We start from the raw sequence: 22,513 nt of genomic DNA, 5'->3' as shown, positions 1-22,513 counted from the left end.
TTCTTTTATGCGACTTATTAATAAACTGCTGGTAACACAATGGTTATCGTCTCTTTTGCAGCATATTGTTATAGTATAAAGCCTTACCTTGTCAGGTGGGTCATATCAATACAGACGACTTTTAATGAGCAAGACCATTGCCTGTATGTGATGTATAAATAACCTTTCTTGACAAGACAAATATTAAATTTGGCTAACTATGTTTCAAAAGAGTTACTTTAGCTTCTCTGATATGGATTGTCATTACATTAAAACTAAAGAGTTATCTAAAAAATCATTCTTTATTTATCAACGTCAAAAAAGACAGTTGTGAGATAAACATTGGAACATCACAAATTACTTAAAACCCTACAAGAATTTTATGTTTTGTTCGTTAGAACACTTTTGGTTGAACAACGTTAAATTAACTGCTATGCCAGGAAAACAATTACTTGAATATAAGTGAATATTAGAACAAATACAATGAAAATGAATATTTGTTGAGATTTTCAACCCTGGTTGTGTTTACAACAGTGTTCCATTTATTTAGAACGTTGCATGTTATTATGATTGTGATAGGCTATTTTAAAATAACTAATTTTGTTTTAGCAACAACAAAATAAATCGACAAGCACCACACTTACTATGGTAATTACAGACAGGTGATATTTTGCCATATAATGTGGAGCAAGAGGTCACTCCACAGGTGGTGGTGGTGGGGGTGCGGAGGGGTGTCGGAGGGGTGTGAGGCGGACTGGTGAACTGGCAGACTTTGCACAATATTGAGCTGTAGGCATAGGCTCCCACAGCAGTCCTACCACGCATAACCGCATAGTCTGATACTAGATAAGTTGTTGAGCTTACTTATATATAAGTAACTAATGTCTTCTTATATGTATGAGATCAGACCTTCTTTAGTTTAAGTGTTTGTGCACAGTTGAAATAACAAGTTACTCTGCTGAATTTGGGTTCTATTAGAAATTCTAAAGAATGGGAGAGTTCATTTACTGAGGAATACAACTGACATGGAGACTGCTGAAAACGAAACAAGCCACTAGGAGAGAGTCAAAAGATTTTAAGATTTTTAAGAATAAGAACCATATAAAACTAATGAGACTCAAAGGCATAAATGGGTTATGCATGATAGGACGGTCGCTGAGTCATTAGCTGATTCAAAAATAATTTTACTAATATAACAATTAAAAATATTATATAATTAATAAAAATTAAATAAAACTTTAAGATTTCACACGAACGAATGATCAAATTACGATTGATGGTCATTTTTAATTTCATACTAGCCTGTTTGGCGTTTTCCATAACAAGTCTCGTTTTAAGCATTGGTATTATTTCCAACAGTGCCACTATGTTGAGTCGTATAAATTTAATTCTAATATTTACGTAATTTATTACTTTCACAAAATGGTTATATATTACAGTAATTAAATATGCAAAATGGCGGTAACTACAAACTATATATCTGGGACATTTTATATTAAGTTACAACCAAAACATTCTTTCAAAATAAAATAAATAAATAATAAAATAAATTTAGGATACAAACATACTTTTAGATAAATCTTGGTTGCCTTTAATGTACTCTTATGCATAAAAATACAATAAAAAACGAGTACAAGAAACATTGCTATTAGGTATTATTGGAGCAGCTGCCACGGAGAGGAATTACGAAACCGCTGCTGGAGTGTTTATTCATGAATAATTACTGTAAATTGTGTTGCCCGGAATAAATGAGATTCTCTTCTTCACAGCGTGAATAGCAATATCGAGAAATAACGGAGACTGGTATACATTTTTAAGTCTAAAATAAATCTTTCCTACTTTGATTAAAGTAATTACGAAACCTCAATAGATAAAATGCCATCATTTTGAGATTTGGCACGTTTTTCGGTTTGTTTCTTTGATGTTGGCTGCTTATGTTGAAATTTGCTCATGAACTCCCATAATTTTCAAACTGCATGGAACATACAAATTTAGTGTTAGTGTTCAGTAATTAAATTTACGACTGCCATTAAACACAGCCGACCACAATTTACAGCACTGCATAACTTTTATTAATGTATAACAATTATTATTGAAATGTCTTTATGAAGTAAATGTTCCAAAATGATGATGTACTTTAGTTGCAAATGAGCAGATTTATTCAAACATTTATGTTTCATGGCCTTGGAAACTTCGATTGAATTGTTATTGAGTTTCTTCGGATCACCCTGGTTTTCAACCACTAAAAGGAAACTATTAATTGTACCTTTTAGGTTACAATGGTTAGTTTTTATAGTGTGATTAATAAAAACACTGTTTAAAAATGAAAAATAGTTTTTTATCTTGTAGTTAAAACATTGTTTACCCAATTAAAATGTAATTTAGCATAATAACTCTTTAAAGAGTGCTTTGAAAATATATTTCAAGTTAAAAAGTCTTTTGTTGTTCTTGCTGTGAAGAAGTAAACTTAAAAATACGCAGAAAGTTTTAATGTGTCAATGTTTTTCAATTTTTTGTTTTAAGTTTTCAGTGTTCAATTCCTAATGACAATACAACATAAATCGAATGTATATATCCCTGAGCTTGCAGAGTAGACTGTACTTTGGAATAAGTTTGATCAACAATTCACTTTGGTGATGCGTTAAAACCTTCAAAACAGTTTGCGTTAATACTATCATTTTTATAGAGCACTGAACTAGACATTCTAATATCGCCTTCTCGTTCTTGGACATCAATAATACATATAAGACAATCTGGCCCTTAAATACTGCCTTTCTATACCGTTAGTTATTTATGTTATTAGACCGTTCTTCTTTATAATCCACGTTTGATCCTTCCTCCTCTTGCACAATAAGATCTCCACGCGGCAGATTCAGTAAACATTTAGAGTACGAAAATATATAATTTATCGTAAAACACCTTTTCATTTAGCATATTGATGTCATGTAATCGGAATAATTCATGATTAATATAAGGAGCGTTGATTGAAAATATATCCTAGGTTTATGGGATTAAGGATTTAACACTATGCGATTAACAGAGATTGATTCTTTTTACGGCTTAAATAACAAATTTTGTTTTTTTTTCATTATCAGTTTGAATGCAAATGTCAATAATTACTCTGTTGACATAATACTTATAACTCCATGATGATTATTATAATTTGATGGTATATTAAAAATATGAATATAGAAATAAATGAAGGAGTTGTTCAAAGTGACCGAATTGCTGTATGTATATATAATGACCGTAAATTTTATACATTATAAATAATTTGTAAAAAGGTCTAAACTTGCTAAATTTATTAGAACCGTACACGAAAACACGTATCAGTGAAGTATGTAATCTTTCATGGATGTAATTTTCTCATGTAATTTTGTATTTGTGTAATTAGATTTCTTGCGTTAATACGCATATTAGAGTCAAACGTTACTGTTTCATAAAAATTTATACGTTAATTATAAAATTCATTTTGATCTAACTTTAATTATCATTAAAAGAGGAATTAATAAGGAATGTTTGATGTTGCATGACACGGTAATTCGTTGTGAAATAAAGAGTGAAAAAGCGTAGTCCTTTGAAAGCTCTTCTTTGTATCTGCGCTAACATCAAATGTAATGAAAATGTTAACATAATTGCTAACATAAATGGAATATTTTTTAACGTTGCTATTAAAGCTAGACGTGACTACCACGTAGTCGATTGACTAATGTAATATATGGATTCACATAATACCCTTAGCAACTAAAGATAGAAATACTCAATATTTTTAAGGAGTGAAAAATATTACATTAATTAATTACTGCGAATGGATATTTTTAATATGCGTTTTTGTGTGAAACACATGGTTGTTTAAAGGAGTTGGAAATATAGAAAAAAATGATGTTTCCTTAGAGAGAGAAAAATTGTAGAACTTTATGTCAATGCTACCCACCACAAAAAATATAAATAAAGACATTAATAAATATTTATTTTTAAATTTACGGATATTTTAATATATTTTTGCCGAGTTACCAAAAGTTCTGTTAATAGACAATACAATGGATCTCTGACTCTCAATAATAAACGTTCACATCTGATCATGTTTGATGAATGCAACTAACTAACATGTATATAGAAATGAAAATGTCTCTTTATAAAATGTAATATAACATAACTTGATCAATTATAAAGTTATAAGTATAAGTCTGAGACTAACATGGAACTGCTAGAAGCACTTATTCTACTGCAATGGTGAAGCCAACAAAAGCAGGGAAACCCTAACAGAGCTACCTTTTTCTTTGACTTTCCTACTTTTATACTTGCACACTTGTCACAGATATCTATTCAAACATTTTCCGGTTGTATTTTAAAGAGAAAATGGTGACGTTTTAATAGTAAAAGGTTAATTCAAGTAAAACATAAAAATGTAATAAAGTACTGAACTAACTGAGGACATAGTACTATTTCGTTATAAAGAAAAGTTGTTCATCTTATTCTGTTCTAGCATTGGATTAGTTGATATCTGGAAAGTGACATAGTTGTCATTTTTAGTATAGTATTTTTAGTATCACAATACCTTCCAGTCTATAAGAAATTTATTATATATGGATATTAAAATCACCCTCCATACACAAAATACCACAAGGGGGTATAATGGATATACATGCCCATTAAAGATGGAATACTATACTTATACAATACAATTGGTTAACCGGTTTAATTTGTAGTATAACTACAAACCAATACTCGTATTACGTCTACCTCAATCGGTGTAGTAGACAAATTGTTATAGCTATACTATATTGCTTATACTACTAGCACCTAGACTGTTACACTATCTTCTATCTGAAACACATTACAATAGTATCACGTTACAAAATAGTGATTTTGTGTAGATCATTTATGGCTAACGTGTTATAATTATCTTACGTATTTTTTGGCATGGTCAGACTGCCTTAAGGAAGTGTACACGTTTTGAGTTTGTATGATTTATTTTAAGTTTTTGTAGAAACTTTGGGTCACATATTTTTAAGATACCATTTCTGAAGAGAAGGGACATAACAAAATATATTTGTATAATTCCAAAAGGTGGGAAAGGAATATACATTAGATTTTTGGGAAATATAATTAGTTTCAAAGCAAAACAGGGTTGAAGAATATGAACGTTTTGCAGTTAACAATAATTACAAATAATAGGAGCAATAACGTTTTGATTTATAAGAAAATGTATTTATTTCCTTCGAAATATCAAGTAGATTTCTTCAAGTATATATATTTTATATATATTTATGTATTTTATAATATCATATATACAAAATTTCCTTCTCACAGCCAACTCTCTGAATCTATTATTAACTTGTACATCTTGCAAAATCTCACATGTTTTCTTTTCAGCCGTTCTTATTTATAATTGCCAACATTGCTTACTTATTTGAAATACATGCAATTCCTCGTAGAGTGATACAAATTACACTAGAGAAATATATTAAAAGAAATCCCTAATAAAAAATAAATAAGCATTTCCATAAGACTATTTAGTAATCAGGCATTTTTGACGTAGTGTGAAAATTAACGCAAAAGGCCATGACTGTTACCAAATGGCCCGAGAGTTGTACGATGGTATACAAAATACCATTAACATATACAATATCACATAGAGGATGAACATTAGCATTGCATGTCTTGACCTATGGATGCTATATGATGGGTTTTTACTACAGTAGAGCATATACAAATTATCTTAAAATGCCGCATAACTATTAGATGATTCCTTACACTGTGTGCTCTTTACAGTTCGGGTGATCCTTTTTATAAATGGTTCAAAGACTACTCATAACATACCCGAAAAAATATCAATTAAAATTAATCATATGGTTATAAATTGGGTGAATAGATACAATAGTTTGAATTTAGATCGATGATTTCAATACAAAAATAGAAAATTAATAACATACCATTGAACTGCAGTGATGTATTCGTAAAAATAAACATTAGATTCAATATATTTATGTTATACAGTTATCAATCAATAATACATATGATATATGATAGTTGTACAATAATATAATATACAATTTACATAATTAATATAAATGAAACAAAACTATGTCATTATAATATATTCTTTGTCAATGGATGTAAGATTTACGGTTTTCATGACGTGGTAGAATGAAATTAATTCTGGTAAATATACTTCTCTTCTGTGTAAATTATTCGGTAAGATTTTTATAAAAGTTCAAGACATTGATATAGTTTATGAGATTTGTTAAAATATTTCTGCGTCACTTCAAGTAGAAATTATCAAGGATTTAACAATGGTTACATCGTGAAATGATCATAACCTTTATTTTACGAACTGGAATAAAGTGTTCACCTGTCAGTTCTGATTGCAGGGCTTAGTGTGACGTGTTTCTAAATCGGTGGCATTACTGTTTGAACACCACTAGACACATATCGACAAGTGGTTAATAAACGATCTGATCAATACCACATAATTCAATGTTGCTCGAAAGATGGCATTTAATACATATATTTTTATTAACTTTTGCAAACCAAAATGCCTATTTTAATAAAAAATTCAAAAAAGTATTTTGTTGTATATTTAATGAAAATATACATGTAATAAATTATTTCATAAATCCTAAGCTTACAAGATAATTTTCGTTCAAGCCATTAATAAAATATTTCCTTAAATACAGAATCACTTTGTATTTTTGATCTATTTAAGAATAGTTCACATTATTCTTCTATAAAATCTCCCAAATTCTCGTTCAAACCTTTATATTACAACATCATGTAAAAACAAAAGGAATAAATTAATGTACTTTCGTAAAATGTATATCGTTAGTACCCACGTATTATTTGGTTTGCATTAGTGAAAATTATTCCTAGACTTGGATTTCTCGAACTCACTTTTAAATGATTGGTTACCAACTTATGAATGTTTCCCAAATGAACCAAATTATTACTCACTAAAAGAGTAAAACCAAGAAGTAGTATTAAAGTAGAAAGAAAGAGTAAAGTAAGTAAATTTACTGTCATAATTTACCTTAACCTAAATGTACCTGATGACGAATTCGTAGAATTTGAGTTTACATCTTACGAAATAAAAAATATATAAAAAGTGTTAAAAAGGTTTATTGTTGTATATATTTGCATCAAACACTTTTTAGGCTACATCTTTAATATAAAAATTAAATGTTTGGGTTTTGTAAAAATATGGAATATTCAAAATTATGTAACTTTCAAACAACGTGTCATGGATCATTTTGAACGGTTTCTTACAGTTAAATTAAATTAATTACCCATTTATTTTACTCACAAGTGTTGTTTTTATGTTATAATACAGATACAATATAAAACTATAGAAACTTTTGACAGTAAATTACTCATATTTTTCATCACATATATTAGAGTGAATAGCAGGGATGCAATGGAAATCGTTATAATTGTATAAAAAGCCTTAAAAATACATTAAAACAGAATTCTTTTAAATTAAATGAGGAATTCCTAAAATAGTATCTTTTAAGTGATTATAAAGTTAATAGTGTGAGTTTTGGAACATACATTTAGATTTGGGATATTTTGTTATTGATGAATTCATTTACTGGAAATGTTGTGTTTTTCTTTAAAATTTCATATTTAATAGATTTGTTGACCTAACAATTTATTTTCATACAAAAAAATATATAGATTGAAGAGTGTTTTACTAATTAATTAATAAATGAAGAGTTTAATCAGGCTTCAAGGAACCATGAATAACGTTGAGTAGTTTAAATTGTAAAGACAAGACAAAATTAAACACATGTGGGTAGAAAGAGAAAGTTGAATAAGGGAGTGGATGTCAGTCACTGAAGTCGTCTCCACTAGTCACACGCACAGTGCGGCACGGCTGAGATACCTTATCCTCCAAGTTCCACAGGGCCGACACACTGTCTATAGACACATTTGCAGATAGACTATAAACACAGATCACAACTAAGACATGCGATACTCTGCTGAGAAAACATGTCATTAATTATTTCGTAATCTGTTATATTTTAATACAAATCTGTATTACGATAAGAAAAAAGAAACCCTTCAAACAGTTAAACCGTAGGAAATGTTTCTCAGAATTAAATTAGACATATTTCTTTATTATTACATATTACTTGCACTTATCCTATTTCAGCATATATTTTATATAAAAAATTCTAAAAATCGAACTGTGAACGAAACTCCACAGAGATGATTGTAAATTTGAACAAGTAAATAATATGTTTGATCGTGACATTCCCATTCAAGATCCGTGGATGCTAAAACACTTCAGTATATAGATATATTATACTTGCGTATATTTACTTCAATATAAAGCCAGAAGAATGAAAGATGATCGTGATGAATGTGGTGGGTGAACGAGGGGTTACATGTAGCGTGCGTACACGAGAACATGTTGGGATATTTGCATACAATTTCTGGTCCCCTTGTGTTGAGAACGAACACATTTAACAATGGGGGCGGGACAGGCCTTATTATTAGAGCTACATATGTAATATTTCCGTGTCGTACTGTTGTAGTAGCGTCATCCTAGTCGGTACGGGCTGGAGACTTACAATATTGTTATTGGCTGCTTGTAAAATATGAATAAATGTAAAAATATTAGATTTCTCAGTTCAAACCGGAGTTTTGCTTGAAACGTAATACATATGCCACTAGATGTTTAATCCTCGAATGTGCTGGGATTTTCCAACATATTATTTAGCTTCCTTAACCGCAACTTTTTAAAAATAGAACGTAAAAAGTAAAAAATTAAAATAACTTTGTTCAAGGGATTACTATGCCTTAAGAAAACATAGTTAACCAGAAGATAACACTTTTTTAATTCTCTAATTGTTTAATATAGGCTACGTTTTTGAAACATAATTTAATAAAAAATTCGATGATAAAAAAATTGTTTCAAATTAAATTTTGAATAACAAATCTCAAACAATATTCAGTTGTTTTGCCACCCATGCTCAATTGGCCAAAATTAGGAAATAATGCAGACTTAATAATAAGCACATGGCAGTAAACTTTGTTTTAAAATAAACGATTAAAACAATCTTTGTTACAAATATGGGCTAAATAATACCAAAAGTTACAATTAGGAACATGCAAAACACAAATTACAATATACAGCAAAACAATGTGTTGTGATCGCATGTCGTTTACCGCTAAACGAACGAGACGAAGTACAGCTGTTCTTGCCAACATTTTTCAGAATGTTTAAAATACATTTTCCCGATTTGTCATTCAAGACATAATAGTTCCTATGTATTTTTAACAATCTGCAAATTTATTAAATAATCAGTTTGGCCGTAGTTTGACGAAAACGGGCATATCAATAGTGCAAATGCCAGCACTTTAAAGTGGTGTGAACATATTGCATTTGGTTGTGGGTGACTTACCAAACTCATGTCAAGGACGGGAGTGAGCAGATAACACATTTTCCTATCCCAAGTATGGGAATCGGGTGATTAATTCCTATCTTTTTCCACAAACACAGTAATTAAAAAATAGAAATGGCAACGTTTTTAGAAAGTTCACGTGTTATGAAAGTAATTTTATGTACAAAGGTTTGGCGGAGGTGAAATAAAACTGGGTCTTGTTTCATATTTTTGCATGTAGGAGCACTTCTGATTAAAATGATCTACATTTTTGATGTCACAGTGAAGTTTGACTTTATGTCTCGATCAAGAAAATATACATATGTAAACCTTTGCTCTTAAGGCGTCTGCTTCCAGTCTTTATAATCAACACCCGGTATAAGGGATAAAGTGAAATACGTAACTTACGGCTGTGTCCTTCTCGTCAATAGACGTACATTGTTGGTAAATCTTGCCACGTACGTCCAGAAGATCTCGATACAAACGTACAGACAAGGCCTCGTTGGTCCGTCCCGATTGACTATACGATTTATATTTTATGATTAGTTTGATTTGATAAAATTAAATGCACTTATAACAACTTTGCGGGACACCCTCCGGCTAGTTTTTTTGTCTGTAATCTCATTATTTGTTCTTCAAAACTATGATTACCTGTATACCTAACACAGTACACTTTATGCCCTTTGCATATAACAATTAAAAATCAATAACAGAATTTATTGGTTAAGTTTCGAAATTATACCAATTTTTGTTGCATGATCATTATTGATAAAACGATAGTCCTCATTAGTTCAAAACTGACCCGCTGTCCCATTGATACTTTTATGATATGAAACAAAATTGCACTTTGCATCTGGTGCACTGCTTTATGATTCCGTTTGTTGCCATGGTTACGAGCTTACTGCGCTTGGTTGTTCCCTCAAATTGTAGTCACACGGAATGAATGGGTTTGGAATCATGTCAGTACTGTCCTGCAACGTCAAGGGAATCCAATTTTAACTACCCTTCTTGAGCAATTGTTTCATTACATTTAATTTACAACAATGATAAATTAAGTAAAATTAATCTTATCGGACATAATGGACTGATGTCATCTATAGCAACAGCTAGATAATAGTACTGACATTGCTATTTAAGTGAGACAGCTGCATTTTTTCATACAGAAACAAAATTCTGGAACCCTGTTTTGCCCGTTGGTTTTGTGACTCGCCCAGCTATCACCACTTTTTCCATTAGTTATTTTTACAGTAAATAAATATACATTAAAATACTTTTAAGTGTATTTATGGGTGGTATTTTGGAATTAATATATATGTTTAATTCTTATACTTACGCTATATACATGCCACATTTAGTCATAACCTGTCCATTATTTTTTATGTGATTGAGTAAAAACATCTTCGTAAGCATTCACACTTATAATATTAATAGGTGTGGTTATTATAGAAATTTAATTCCTTGAGAAATAGCTTAGGCGTTGTAAGTGCATACAAAAGCAAAATGGCGATTAAAAACGTGTAGGGAATAAATTGTATGTTTAGACAAAATATTAAAACATCTTCTCCTTAAGAACACAACTAAACAAAAACATGTAATTTTTCTCTTATTTATATACTAACTGTAAAAAATTTATTATTATTTCCAGCAATTTTTCTTGGGTCTGGTTAAAATTGTCAAATTTCCTTTTTTGGTGCCTATTAAATGCCTATCCTCTTGTACTTATATAAATAAGTGTTTTTGTTTTACAGGAAAGTTATTTAAAGTGTTATAACGAAAAAACACATTGTACCACCATTTATTTTATAAAAGGACTACTTGGCTTCAACATTAAGAAAAAAATCACGATTTAATCATGGAAATTTCGGTCTCAAAGCTGTAAGCTTACATGACGATGTAACTAGTCCAATTCATGGAGAAAAAGGGTTTATGGGTGTTTTATGAATATAACTGATTACTTTGTTCACTACAAAAGACAAACGAAGATAAAATCTGACGGAGCCAAAGTGACAGGTTGACTGACACACGAGTGTATGACTGCAGTATATACTTTGTGCGTGTAGTTGACGATCAATAAGTACGGTAGCAGTCACACGCTGGGCCGACGGAAGCAAAGTGACGGGTTGACTGACACACGAGTGTATGACTGCAGTATATACTTTGTGCGTGTAGTTGACGATCAATAAGTACGGTAGCAGTCACACGCCGGGCCGACGGAAGCAAAGTGACGGGTTGACTGACACACGAGTGTATGACTGCAGTATGTACTTTGTGCGTGTAGTTGACGATCAATAAGTACGGTAGCAGTCACACGCCGGGCCGACGGAAGCAAAGTGACGGGTTGACTTACACACGAGTGTATGACTGCAGTATATACTTTGTGCGTGTAGTTTGACGATCAATAAGTACGGTAGCAGTCACACGCCGGGCCGACGGAAGCAAAGTGACGGGTTTGACTGACACACGAGTGTATGACTGCAGTATGTACTTTGTGTGCGTGTAGTTGACGATCGATAAGTACGGTAGCAGTCACACGCCGGGCCGACGGAGCCAAAGTGACAGGTTGTCTGACACACGAGTGTATGACTGCAGTATATACTTTGTGCGTGTAGTTGACGATCAATAAGTACGGTAGCAGTCACACGCCGGGCCGACGGAAGCAAAGTGACGGGTTGACTGACACACGAGTGTATGACTGCAGTATATACTTTGTGCGTGTAGTTGACGATCAATAAGTACGGTAGCAGTCACACGCCGGGCCGACGGAAGCAAAGTGACGGGTTGACTTACACACGAGTGTATGACTGCAGTATGTACTTTGTGCGTGTAGTTGACGATCAATAAGTACGGTAGCAGTCACACGCCGGGCCGACGGAAGCAAAGTGACGGGTTGTCTGACACACGAGTGTATGACTGCAGTATGTACTTTGTGCGTGTAGTTGACGATCAATAAGTACGGTAGCAGTCACACGCCGGGCCGACTGAGCCAAAGTGACAGTGTTGACTGACACACGAGTGTATGACTGCAGTATATACTTTGTGCGTGTAGTTGACGATCAATAAGTACGGTAGCAGTCACACGCCGGGCCGACTGGAAGCAAAGTGACGGGTTGACTGACACACGAGTGTATGACTGCAGTATATACTTTGTGCGTGTAGTTGACGATCAATAAGTACGGTAGCAGTCACACGCCGGGCCGACGGAAGCAAAGTGACGGGTTGACTGACACACGAGTGTATGACTGCAGTATGTACTTTGTGCGTGTAGTTGACGATCAATAAGTACGGTAGCAGTCACACGCCGGGCCGACGGAAGCAAAGTGACGGGTTGACTGACACACGAGTGTATGACTGCAGTATGTACTTTGTGCGTGTAGTTGACGATCAATAAGTACGGTAGCAGTCACACGCCGGGCCGACGGAAGCAAAGTGACGGGTTGACTGACACACGAGTGTATGACTGCAGTATGTACTTTGTGCGTGTAGTTGACGATCAATAAGTACGGTAGCAGTCACACGCCGGGCCGACGGAAGCAAAGTGACGGGTTGACTGACACACGAGTGTATGACTGCAGTATGTACTTTGTGCGTGTAGTTGACGATCAATAAGTACGGTAGCAGTCACACGCCGGGCCGACGGAAGCAAAGTGACGGGTTGACTGACACACGAGTGTATGACTGCAGTATGTACTTTGTGCGTGTAGTTGACGATCGATAAGTACGGTAGCACTCACACGCCGGGCCGACGGAGCCAAAGTGACAGGTTGCCTGACACACGAGTGTATGACTGCAGTATATACTTTGTGCGTGTAGTTGACGATCAATAAGTACGGTAGCAGTCACACGCCGGGCCGACGGAAGCAAAGTGACGGGTTGACTGACACACGAGTGTATGACTGCAGTATATACTTTGTGCGTGTAGTTGACGATCAATAAGTACGGTAGCAGTCACACGCCGGGCCGACGGAAGCAAAGTGACGGGTTGACTGACACACGAGTGTATGACTGCAGTATATACTTTGTGCGTGTAGTTGACGATCAATAAGTACGGTAGCAGTCACACGCCGGGCCGACGGAAGCAAAGTGACGGGTTGACTGACACACGAGTGTATGACTGCAGTATGTACTTTGTGCGTGTAGTTGACGATCAATAAGTGCGGTAGCAGTCACACGCCGGGCCGACGGAAGCAAAGTGACGGGTTGACTGACACACGAGTGTATGACTGCAGTATATACTTTGTGCGTGTAGTTGACGATCAATAAGTACGGTAGCAGTCACACGCCGGGCCGACGGAAGCAAAGTGACGGGTTGACTGACACACGAGTGTATGACTGCAGTATGTACTTTGTGCGTGTAGTTGACGATCAATAAGTACGGTAGCAGTCACACGCCGGGCCGACTGAAGCAAAGTGACGGGTTGACTGACACACGAGTGTATGACTGCAGTATATACTTTGTGCGTGTAGTTGACGATCAATAAGTACGGTAGCAGTCACACGCCGGGCCGACGGAAGCAAAGTGACGGGGTGACTGACACACGAGTGTATGACTGCAGTATGTACTTTGTGCGTGTAGTTGACGATCGATAAGTACGGGCCGTGGCCCACCGCGGCGTGCTGCAATGTCACGCAAGCCGGACTGTGAGTGTACGATTTGTCCAACAATATCTGCTCCACTTATAGCTCTATTAGTGTACTGAAAAATACGTAGATATAGGCCTACCAATCACGCTCAAAATATGGCAAGACATAAATTGTCAGATTTTATAATAATAGTGACAAACTATAGAGATTAATTTATAGACAGTCTAATTATGCTGATAAAAGAATTAAAAACTAAACAATGAACGGAGAAAACGGGAGAAAACTTGTCAATAACTAAAGTAAAGAATGTTGTGTATCTCTCTCTCTCTTTCCCAAAAGAGGTGGGAGGTTGTAGTACCTTATGTAGACATTCGTTCTGTGACATGCACTGCGTGTGCACAACTGTTTTAAGAAGTCTGGTATCTTTACTGTTTGATATTGTGAAAAAGTCCTTTCCATTTTGTAACGTCCGTGGAGAGTTTCATCTCCAAACGGGTTACCGTGGTAGAGATAGAAGAAGGCGTGTGATTATGTAGCTTTATTGTATATACTGATCACAATTGATTTATAACCTTTTCTCTTTATATGTCTATTTAATGTTATGAGTTTTTCATTTATTCAGATTTAGGTTGTATTAAAAAATGAAATCTTCAGATTTCAGACGCTGCACTAAGAGGAGGGTGAACTGGGCCAAACTCAAAGTTCACGTTAAGTCAACCCTTCCCACCATAGCTACGTTATGTGTAGAAAACTCGGTTACTCTATCATGCTTTTGGATCGAGACAAAAACTTTATAGTGCACTCAGTTGTGTACCTGATGAGACAATGAAAATGTTCCTTCATCAAAATTAAACTATATTTTGTAGTCTATGTGTACCTGATGTCGAACGACGCAAGGAGTTATTTTTGAGTTTCCTCGTCGCTTTTATTTTAGATTACTTGAGAGGAACGTGACTCCAGATTCCAGTAGTCAAGTCTGTGACAGCGTCAGATTCCAAGAAGGAGGGGGAACTGGAACAAGCTCAACAATTACAAGATAATTAAGTTTACCCATTATTTCGTTAAAATAAAAGATTTTCGTTTACATGCACGTAAAACCTCATGAGTGGTTTTGCAACATCATCAAAACCAATAAATGTCATATTTCCTCCCGCAAGAATACACACTATATCAAATAACAATATGAAAAAATGTGTATCTTTCTTCTATGGGTGAATTTCTCTCTACCATGTTTTAAATCATTATCACTGTTTTGTGCCAACTGTATACTATATATATATATATATATATATATATATATATATATATATATATATATATATATATATATATAGTATTTACGACTTCTAACAATAAGATTATATTATTTATACATAAAGTGTATAAATAAATTGTATTTTATGCCGTACAATAATTGAATGAAATCAATCACATTTTAATTGAGATAGAGAATTTTATTTTTCACATCTGTATTTTTACAGGTTCTTGTTTTAATTCTTAACTGCTAAATAAACAACATTATTAAATTTTAAAGCTCTCAGTGGGAAAATAATATTCTAGAAATAACAAAAGAACCGTAATAATGTTCTAGAAATAACAAAAGAACCGTAATATAAGTGCAATTATTTGTACAAAACCGACGTAAAAAACGTAATTAATGCTGAAAGGCAATTATAGAGGACATAGTAACAAATGTTATGAAAGGTTCCAAAAGCGTCACACAGCACAAGGACTGCTTTTTAGAAAAGCCATTACAGATTGGGAGATTAAAGGATTGCAAGCTTGAAAGGTTTAAAAAGTGTTTTACCAAGAGACCAGACACTCTTTTTATTATTTCCTGCACGGAGTATTATTTTAACCGGAACCGTTATGTGTGTTTAAAGTACGTTTTGTAATTTCGTTTCTGAGCTGTTTGTATGTTAATTAATATTTCAAAATAAAGGTTTGCTTTTAAAATATAAATCCTAATCTATGAATGTTTTTCTCACTACGTCCTCTGCTTTGATATCATAAGGTGTATTGTAATTAATTATTTTTTTATCCACTTAGAAGTGTTAATTTGGAAAATGGAACCAAAAGTGTCACTAGTGAGAAGTTAATAACCAATAGTGAAGAGCTGTATCAGAATCTGGCAACAATTAAAATATTATATATCCTTACAGATTACTTTCAAATACGCTCAAGTTTGAACCGTTAACCTTGGAGTTAACTCAGCGATAAATAAAAAAGAGCAAAAGAAACAAACAATTGGAGCTGCAAAGGTTGGACAAAAATAGTTGCAAACAACTAGGCTATAAATCTTTCTTATATGAAGCATTGCAATAACATCCAGCCACGAGAAGACTTGTAGGCATAATAAATCTAAGAATTTCTTTGATGTTGAAGGCTGGGGATTTTATTGGTAATATCCATGTCAGAAAAATGGCAGCGCTGGTCGGATGTTTTGGCGGAGGGGGTGATCTCTAGCCGTCGTTTGGTTGTGTTCTTATTCTTGACACTAATAACGTGGCGGAGTAGCATGATTCTATCTACAGACATCTTAGGAGAGTTGAGCAGTGAAGTTCCATACCTCCGTTGATGGTGTTTTCTGATAAGCTGAACTTTATCAGATGTGAGATGATGACCGTCAATATTAATGTATAATCGAGCTGTGCTACTGCTACAACGGCATCGAACTGCTATCTATTGAAGATTTTGTTCACGATCTTCATTTTCATATGAGTGATAAGTGATAACGGATTTACCTCATGATCGAAGAATGGTGTAGTATGGGGAGGCGTAGTTTGTAGCAATGATGTGATCCAATTAATGATGAGCTGACGCTGTGAAATCTTCCGGACACAAATCGAGAGCTTTATAAAATGATTCATCGTCGAAATAAACTCTTGATAGGGGTTTTAATTGTATCTGAGGTCCGAGGTCGGTTCTAATTGTAACAAAACGTTTACGCTCAGCAAGATTCAAGTATACATTGACTGAATGCGTATTGCAAATAAATCTCTAAGGTGGACGGTACTATTACGTATTTGCAAAATATAAAACGTTAGCTTTAACAGTCAAAGAAATACGAATAAGTTTTGAAAACTGTAAGTTGAAAAACGTAGGAATCAAATCTGAAATGAACAAATTATAATTTGAATTAACAGATCTGTAAGAAATTACACCTCTTTTTTAAGACTAGAATATTTACTACCACATATCAATAAACACAAAATTTACGTTTAAGGTCGATGATTTCAACTTGAATCGAAGAAGCGTCGTACAATACAGTATTCCCATTCAAAAATTTGTAGTAATTTATTATTTTATCGTATTTTTGCAATGAATGCTTAAGTATTTAACCAGATCGGGAAAAGGTGGAGATAACCACTGGGTATGGAGTGATAGAACGAGAATTTCCTTCTGCAGATAATTTCATAAGAATGTTGTTAACTTCTATTTAAAGTATCCTAATGTTCAAGGCGATGTAAGAGATTAAGAAAGTAATTATACTGAAACTCTCACGGCCGGAAGGATTTTTCGTCATGTTGACTACACTGCCGTGCAGCCTGATTCCTCCCCTCCGAAACGAAATCAGTTCTAGGTCAGTACATTGAGAACTGTCAATGCGACATTACGTTTCGTAAAGTATCTCACTACAATCTCCCGCCAAATGCAAAATACACGGCGTCACTCGTTATCTCGTGTGGAAGGTAAACACTCCGGTTGAGGTTTAAATGAGGCAAAACTCGTAGTTCGCTTGAAAGGTTACGTGGTGCATACGCATTTTACATTACAGTAAGTGACCCAATGAGGAAATGAAAAATGTCAGAAATTTGGTTGGCCGTGGAATTCTGAGATCGATTGTGTGTTAAATTGGTATTAATGTTTAAATTTCAAATTTGATGCACAAACTCAAATGATGGTGGATTTTAACAATGTTTTGATTTGTTATTCAATGCGTTTATTACATTTACTTACATTTTCCCTTAGGTGCATTTATTATTCAAGCAGGCTATGATGTGGCATCTAACATCACAGTATATATCAAACGTACCGACGCGACGCGCGACGTTCCGTGTACGTCAAGACCAATGCACCCGGGCGATCCTTGAATTCAGTTCTAGCCATAATTAATGGTTTTGCCCATATTTATAGATTAATATGAATATGTATGGCACCTGTCCAAGTTAATACAAATTTATTACATTAGTCGTCATAAATAAATTAATCTGCGGCCAAATCCATTATAATTTGGGTTACTAGATTATTACCTTATTGACGATACTAGTTTACTGGGTTAAAAGCATCGTTCATCTTGGGGACTGTGCAGTGCTGTCACCTATCTATATTGTATATGGTATTTTGTTGAACAACGCTCTAACTGCTATGCTAGTATAACTGTTGTTAGACGACTCTATTTGTTGTAGTATTTGTAATAGACATGTTTAGTGACCTGAATGTTCATAGTTAGTAAGTTTAAAAAAAGAATAGCAGGTACAAAACTAACTGTTAAACTGCAGATTGTGAAGTCTATAGTACTTTTTTAATTTTTCATGATTGCTCAACTAAAATGTTAACATAAACAGTCAAAATCAAACAGTCAATCATCAAAATATTAGTAAAACGAGAACATTATAGTTAGGCGTCTAAGGGCTGAAATAAACTAAGTCCTAAATTCAGAATCAAACAATTAAGCCATGGTGGATCGATATCATACTTGATTTTATATACTGTAATAATATAATAAATTTTCATTCTGCTCTCTCCTTTCCTCTACTAAATATAAATAAATCATTAAAGCCATTATTTCGGTGGATTTGATAGGATAGATTTTGTGTATACAGGAAAACTCAATGTTATTAAGTGTTAGTTTAAATATCAGTTCAATAACAAATATCACGGGATAGATTTTATCTTTAGACATTATATTTTGAACGAAAACTCATTTTTACATAGACAACAATGAGTTCTATGATGTCCCGTGTCCGCCAATAAGATTATCACTCAGTAGGCTAGCACAATTTCTCTTTTCTCTTAAGAGGGGGATAGAGTGTAAAATTTGTTTGTCTGTCGCAGGTTATTTAAAAAATGCAACTTAACCGTCTTTAACGTACTCCTATCTTGAAATAAGCTATTCATAGCTTCCCACAACGAGTGTCCAGTATGTAAGAAAATGATTCAGGCCATAAAAAATATACAATAAATAAAAACTTCATAAACAGTTCTTTGTTTTACGTCTGTTAATCTCTGTCATTTATAAAACAATGTTTTGTATGTTAAACCAAATGTATGTGTATATATTAAACATATATAGGCTACATAGAAATATTATGAAATTTAGATTTTAATATATGTAATGAGATGCCATTGAACTAAAATATAATTGCTGTAAACTAACAGATGAGTAGTAACTTATTAATAAAGTAAATAGTAGGTAACATTTATAAAACAGAGTAATGAAGAAAAATAAAAAATAGAGTTTAATAACTTAGTTGTAAATTAATCTTCTTAAAATGCTTTAGCTTTGCAAAGGTCAAAGGTAAACCCTGTTTGTGGACGTTAATAGAACTGACTTTAATGGACTTTACTAAGTGACGGGCGATTTAAAAATTCTCGCTCCCTGTTTATGAATACCGGTTAAATATGTATGATCTTATTAAACTGTATAGTTTCTGTATGGAGTTGGAGTGTGCATTGTGTCAGAAGTCAGGAACAATCAGTTCCACTGTCTAAACTCTGATGTTTTATTGTATTGAGTCAGAACCTGTTTCTAGACTTCCTCACGGCACGTCTCGTAACATCTGTATTGTTTGGTTGAGCTTCGATTTCAACAGAGGAATTATAAATGTGTAAGGTTTTACTTAAGTAAATTGTCATAAAGTATGTCTTGTAAGTTAAATTAGAATTCGCAGAATTTATATTGTCAAATTATGCATATAATATTATAATTTTATAACATACGTATATTATGTTTCTATAATATTATGAGGTTACATATGTATATATTGTAATTAACCAGTTTAAAGTGGACAATAATTAACAAAATCATTTCATAAATTGAAAATAATTAGAAATTTGATGTGTTTTTGACGTGTATAAACTTATTTATTTCATAAACAATATTATTTCGTTTCAAAATGTTAACAACGCCAGACGTGCAATCCTCTTAATCCTGTTAATTTGCGTATTTATGTAGAATGGTATGAAAAGAAATTCATCTGAGTAGAAAGTTTCCTGGAAGATTTGAAATTTCGTATAGTAGAATGTCTTGAACATTGATGTTTTAAAGCTACGTACTAAAAGTTGTATATTTATGTGTATACAGAAGGAGCCCTATGTGCATCTTATTTGCTTCATGAACCTTTTCTTTCACAGATACTATAACATTATTAAAAAGCTTTTTAGACTATGGGATCAAAGTTAATAAATATCTATATATAATTATTTTTTTGTATATTTTTTCCTGTCCTTGCAAGCAGCCGGCCGTTGGTGGTGGTTCGGAAGTCACCTTTAAGCGGTTGGTCCCCAGGTTAAGTGTTAGAGAGGGCTTATTAGTTCTAACTTCGCCTGGTAAAATAAGACATCTTTAACTTTTTTACTTATATATATATATATATTATATGATTATTATATATATATATATATATATATATATATATATAATAATCATACGAGTATATTTGATCCAGAACTCTATAAAAATAATGTGCACATATTTGACACACACACACACAGTCTGCCATGTGCCACACCAAATATATACCACGTGCTCATACAATGTGTGGGGTAAGTGTAGCCAACTATATAAAACAAAAACACACTAGCGATGCACCAAAGTCCAGGCAGCACGGTAGTATTACGGTGTAGGATTGAAACTTGCATCAAAACCGATCCATGGAGTCTGATTCCTGTTAATGACTTGTTATCAAATCTGATACATGAGGTATAATAGTATGCAAATAGTATGCAGCAAATATGATGCATATGGGTGTGGGCTGATCTTTACAAACTTATTTTGGGACTCAAACTGTTAATTACTTGTAATGAATCAAACTTAGAGTTGACATTTATTAATGCCTAAAAATAAATTAAGCTAATTTATTTCTTAATAATCTCTTTTGTTATGATTAACAGATATCAATGATTTACTGTACTGAATTGGGTTGCCCATAAAACTGAATATATGATGCCCGTATTTTAATGTGCCGATAGCCACGCGTCCGGATCTGAGTTAGAGACAGCGCAGGTTCAAATCCTGTCTGTGACCGTTGCATATTTTATCAGTACCATCGACCTTGTAAAGTATCGACTCTCTCCCTTATTCTGTTTGATAAGATGCGCGCACAGGCCGATGACCCATGAGGAGGAATAGAATAAAGTTAAAAAGGAGATCATCCTTTAATAAAGTGTTCTCACCCCTCTTTAAGTGCCACACTAAAGGTTAAATGGTTTGTGATATAAAAACTAATCAGTGAAGACTCTCCATGTTTATTACCACAATCTAATCAAATCCCTCATAATATAATGATATAATTGATAAATTATATCTATTAAAATAAAGAATTTTCTGTCCCTCTAAGTTATAGAACTATTTTTATTCCACATACAGAATAATAAAGCCAATGAAGCCAGGGGTCAAGATACTACTGGATAGGGGGGCGCAGAGTAGTGGCTTATGATACGCTAAATACTCTCATGCGACATTTCTGGCGTCAAACGCTTGTTCTGTGTTGACGAGCTTCTGGCATTTAACCTGGAGACCACACAGAGAGTGGTTGTAGTTGTCATAGGATGACTGCGACTTGAGTGTGTGCATTTATTTAATTATGCTGCTGTAATGTATATATAATTTGCGTCAAATAATCGAACTGATTTCATATGCAAGCCAAACATTTTTAAAATGGCTCGTTCATCAAATATCTCATTACTAATTTCACTAAGATTATTAGGAAATATGTAAAACGGTGTTCTAATGCACTATAGACACAAAATGATATAGCTAATTTTGAACGGTTGCATATAGAGACAGTTGTATTTTTCGGTTGAAGTAGCCGCATAGGCGGTCATCAGCATTAATATTTAATTTGTATTGTACGCTAGGTAAGTTTCAACGTAAAAGTACGTTGGAAAATATAAGCTAAAGTATTTGGTTAGAGCCTAAACTTGTGTGCTTGTATTATACTTCCTTTCCAAATACGATTTACTAAACGGAGGTTGCATTAGAAAAAAAGTGGTAGTTGGGTTACGCCTCCCTCGTAAAATAGTTTACGAGGGTAAACGTAAAATAGTTCAACGAAGAGGGGACTTTATGATCACTTTGTATAAAATCATTACTTTGATGATTTCATACTAAAAATCCCTAAAACGTTAAGATATAAAATAATATTTGGGAGGCACTTTATAGTACCAAAAAGCAATTGATAGAATTAGGCAGTGACCAAACATTCCAACATTTTAACATGATATTGAAGTCTCTCACTTTTGATTACCAACCATTGAATGACTATTGGATCAAACTAAGATTGAATGAGTGGGTATTCTAATTCAGGAAACTTCTTAGTTTGTTGATATCCGTGGGTTACTGT

General features: G+C 33.6%; 1 protein-coding gene across 11 annotated transcripts in view; it reads left to right on the top strand.

Moving 5' to 3' along the window:
- Positions 1-22,513, top strand: part of LOC124359657 — a 622,196-nt gene that overhangs the window by 185,544 nt on the left and 414,139 nt on the right. The gene's annotated exons all lie outside the window — the stretch shown is intronic.

This window comes from Homalodisca vitripennis, chromosome 1, assembly GCF_021130785.1.
Source record: "Homalodisca vitripennis isolate AUS2020 chromosome 1, UT_GWSS_2.1, whole genome shotgun sequence".
NCBI classification, from domain to species: domain Eukaryota; kingdom Metazoa; phylum Arthropoda; class Insecta; order Hemiptera; family Cicadellidae; genus Homalodisca; species Homalodisca vitripennis.
Note: the sequence above shows the minus strand (reverse complement) of the source record. Positions and strands in the feature narration are given on the sequence as shown.